The sequence below is a fragment of the Halyomorpha halys genome, unplaced genomic scaffold, assembly GCF_000696795.3.
Source record: "Halyomorpha halys isolate HHAL.00 unplaced genomic scaffold, Hhal_1.1 Scaffold890.1, whole genome shotgun sequence".
Lineage (NCBI taxonomy): Eukaryota > Metazoa > Arthropoda > Insecta > Hemiptera > Pentatomidae > Halyomorpha > Halyomorpha halys.
Window position 1 is genome coordinate 447,650 of NW_027106803.1, and position 4,970 is coordinate 452,619.

Genomic DNA, 4,970 nt, shown 5'->3' on the forward strand with positions numbered 1-4,970 from the left:
ACAGTCCAATATCCTTCGTAAAATCCTTAATGCTCCTTACTTTGTCACAAATCAAGTCATCCATCAGGACCTCAATGTTCCATATGTTGCCAATTTGGCCAGATCCAGATACCGTTCCTTCCATAAAAAACTTCTCAACCACCCAAATCCACTTGTTTCTAACCTGGCTTCTCCTTCATTACCTAATAATCCTCCTAGGCGTCTGAAAAGAATTAGGCCTCGAGATCTTCTCCTCTAGAAATGTTATTGGAGTTCTATCAGTGGGTAGGTTCTCCACATGTTTGTATCATGTCACTATGTCACCTACAGCAAATTTACTTGTTGTATATATGTGTATACAGTTGTAAATAACAATAAATAAGTTATTAAAAAATATAAGTATTGGAGGTCGATGGCTATGTTTATCAAAAGATTCTTCAGGTGTTTGATATATCTAAAGGGCTCAAATTCTACTTAAGCGGGAATCCAGCTGTAAAGATAACAGTCATGTTTGCAGAAGTGCTGTTGATAACGTTCATATGCTTCCTTAGCGGGCATCATGCCTCAGCCTCCACCCTCAATGACCCTGGATTTTCTGATGATGACGATATAAATCTGCCTAGCTGGTTAGATCATAGAATCCAAGTTGAAGCTGGTAATGAAGTTACTATTATTTTTTGTATAATTTGATCTGTACAGAGGATCTTTATCAATTTAACACAAAAGATTTGGCCATCATAATAATTCAGTAAAGAACATTCTGAACAAATATGTATAAATAATAATTCGTTTTTTGTTACATCAGCATCTCGAAACATCAAGGGCGTGTATGCTTGGTCAAATAGAAATTATATATAATATAACATATAAATAATAAATAAGGAGATAATTTTTAATAGTAAATATAAAAATAATCACCGCTAATAGGAAAACTAATACACAAAATTTTGCACAAATATAGTAACGATAATGAACTACGGGTAATGGGCTTAGCCATCTCGAAAAAACCTAATAATCAAAGTACTACACTTAAACGACAACGATATTCACAAATATACATGGACACAAACGGGTTTGCAAGCCCTAAATCAAATTGATCATATCTTGGTACAACATTGATTCCAAAATTGTCATCAAAGATCAGATCACGAACTAGTTGACCTATCTCATAATCAATACTACTTATTTTTTAAATTTTACATTGATTTACCGAGATTGATCAAAATTGTTAGAGACGTATTTGAGAAAATTCTAAAAAAAAAAAAAAATAATTGACTCTGTTAAGAGGCACTCTTGTTCGGTTGATTTTAAAAGTTGCAATAACATCCCTGGCATACAGTTGTTCCAAATGTATAATTTCAGCTTCGACTACCTTTCGTTATTAGCTAAGCTTACTAACAGACCATTCTGAGAGACTTTCATATTTGGATATCTCAGGTAATAGTTACAGTTGGTTTGGAAAATGTAACAATAAACATGAAAATTCTATATAAAGTTGGCATTTTTATTATAAATTTAAATGTTTTACTGAATCTATCTTTTGTGTTGGTAATTGGCGAGGCCTTCTCCGAAACAGTAGCCTCATCTCCATGGAAACCTATTTAGACTCATTTGGTATTTTACCCTAAAACTTCTCTTCGTGATTTTCCTTTCCATTAGGTTTAATTTTATCACCCTCCATTTTGTTCATAACATCACTCTTGGTTACTTATAACACCTATTAACGTAAGAAATAAGTAAAATTTTAACACACTTTCACTCCTCGCCTCCTCCGCATCTTCTTACAACACACACATTTCTTACTTTTAGTTCTTTTTTGAATAATCTTTTAGTATAATTAGGGAACATTCTTGGGTAGATAAGGCAAATTGATATAAAAAAGATTGATCCTATTGGTGTGGGGAAATTTCATTTAATTAAATTATTTACTTTTAGATGTACAGTTTTAATTTGTCAAAGAATATTTACTAATGAAAAGTAGATTTTGTAATTTACAAAGAATCCTCCTCATTTCTTAAAAAATCCATTTCCTGGTCTTAAAATTTTGTACCTTATACCAATGAATTGTTAAATATGTATTTTCAATAACTGTCAAATATTCTAATTTAAAATATAGTGACTATATTTTCAAAAACGTTTTTAAAAAATATAAGTATAATATTGCGCTCCTTTTTCTTTTCAGTCTCTCCTACTGATCCTCAAATAGGAAATGAGCCACTTTTGTTTTGGCTGAAGTAGACTGAGTGGATATATCCACACATAAAAATAATAACACATAGGATAAAGTTCAAGTATATTGCTAAATCTCGCATTAGTAACTGATATATGTTGCTTATCAGCGGGATGGTAAAAAGTCCTAACGAGCTGACGCCTAACGACAACCAACGGAAATTGGTGGGCAGGTCACAATCGTCTATGCAAACATTGTAAGCATCGTTCTCGCCCCTAATGTATGAACAGTTTTAAAATAAACTATTATAAAGTAAATAAATAAAAAAAATATAAAGCTGAAATTTCATTTTTTTTGTACCTTCATCAAAAATAAAATTAGTTCTTCATACATGATATGTATTTATTATATATGCTTGACCGTGTCTTCTCTCTCAGTAAAGTATATGTCATTTATTTCGGTTATGATAAATACTGTTTGTATGAAATCATTTAGTGGGATAAGGAAATTCGTCTAATTTCAGATTTTTATTTTCCAAGAGTTTTGGATACAATAACAAAAAAAAAAAATGAACGAGTTTAGATATGTACAAATATATTATTTTCAATAGGAATCCTCATTAAATATTATAATAACTTTCTTATTTTTAGGTTTAAAGAGGAAACCTTGTATGGGTCATTTATGTTGTCCTGACGATTGGTTTTGTTGTAATGGTGACAAGAGCTGTTGTAAAATATTTCATAGGTAAGTAAAATGGGTACTTTTTATAATTTTGTTTTCGAATTATTGAATTGATATACCAATTAAATAAAACTTTTTTGTTATAGACATATACCAGTTTCATCTAAGTATTGCAAATGAGAAACATCGATCAAATTTGAGGTCTGTTCTCAAATCATTTCAACCATATACTACTATTTGAGAATGATTTGTAATTGATTAATAACAACTTTTACTGAAAAATGTTGACTATGTCTAACCAAATCCCTTTTTAAACAACCAGTTTTCAGACAACTACTTCTACACTCTAGTTTTATTTTTGCGATACTTGAAAAATACGTAACATCCAGAATATTAGGCTTGTTGTTAATTGAAAACAATACTTTTGAAGCAAAAAGAAACAGGTTATTTGAGAATTACATTATAAAAATGAAACATTTGATAATTGACATTTTGAAGAATAAATGTTATTCAAAGTTTATCAGTTTATAAGTACACATTATACTGTGCGAGAAGCTCCTTCTTACGCGTAATCCTAGCCAACGACTCTTTCAAATTTCCCATCCCACAAGAGGCCTGTGGTCAGTGTGTAACCTGTGTAACTAGTGCCAAACAAGTGTAACCTGTGCCAAAGAAGTGTAACCAGTGTAACTTGTGCCAAAGAAGTGTAAACTTCTGCCAAACACATAAGGTCTTAATTGGTCAACAGCCCATACTATTCCTAAGAGCTCTCGTTCAAGCTGAATTTTCTTCTGTATCTTGTCTCCGTTTCTGTTGGGCGATCTCTCTTTTCACCCTCCTGACACAAAACCTCTCCCAGCGCGTACTTACTCGCGTCCGTAATGATATTGAATTGCCGAGTGAAATCCAGGAACGCAAGGACTGGCTCCTGTTGCAGCTTCTCCATGCACCGCCTAATATTGTCTTCGACCATCGTTGTGATAATCACCCTTCTGCCTTTCTTGAGAAGGTTGTTGAGTGGGATGAGGTACTCGGCCATTTCTGGTACAAATCACGGGTAATAATTCAAAGTTCCTAACAACCTCCGATTTCCCTTCACATTCCTAAGCACTACCATATTCCGTATAGCTGTGACTTTATCTGCGTCCGGTTTCACTCCTTCCATGGAAATTTTATGGCCTGAAAAAATGTATTTGTTCCTGCTCCAGCAATGATTTCTGTCCTGATAATTTCAGTCCAAATTGGAATATGCTGTGTAAATGCTGCACGTATTCTTTTTCGTTCTTACTGAACACTAGGAGATCGTCCATGGAATTTTGGCATACAGGGTCATACGGCATTTCCTCTTAAAACTCGTCCATGAGGCGCTAGAAGGTTATGGAATCATTTTTTAGGCTCTTCAGCTTCTTCTTCAGTCTCCGACGTTCCAGATGTTTCCGTCGATTCACTAAATAATCTACTCAAACTCCGGCTGCTTCTCCGTATCCGTTGGGCGTTGATCTTGATTGGTTCGCCCCGGTCTACATTTCTTCTTCGGTACATGGATGGGCACTATTTAGCTATGTGCCCCTCTTTTCCACATTCAAAACACTTTGTGCGTGGAGTGTGGGCCACTAACTGTCCTACTTTCCCGCAACCATGCCATTTTCTGTCCTCACGGCGCTCACTGCTTATTGGTTTTATCTGCCTCCTTTCGGTGACAGGAACTCTTTCCTTCCCACTATGGCAGTATTGATTTCTTCTCCATGCCAATGGATTAGTCCTAGGCCAACTCTCGTCCCTCCGATTTCTTCTATTTCCATACGGGATACTTCCTCTCTGGCGCTGGCGTCAATTAGTTCCTGCGCGCACTCTCGGCATTTCCTCCTTCTTTCCCAGCTTTTTTGCCAGCTGAAACTTTAGTACATTGCATAGGAATTGCATCCGACCCTGTACCTGGATTGTTTCCATTATCTCACTGAGTTTGCCGGCGATTTTTTTGCAGCGTGCCAGAAGATCCGCGGCTTATTGCCCATTAGACTGTCTCGGTTTCTTCGCCTCTCTAATCATCATAATTATGTCCTCTTCTGGAGCCCACCGTCCTTCTTCAAACGCCGTCTTCAATCTCGCCTCGATCACTCTCCAGTGTGTTTTTTTTTTT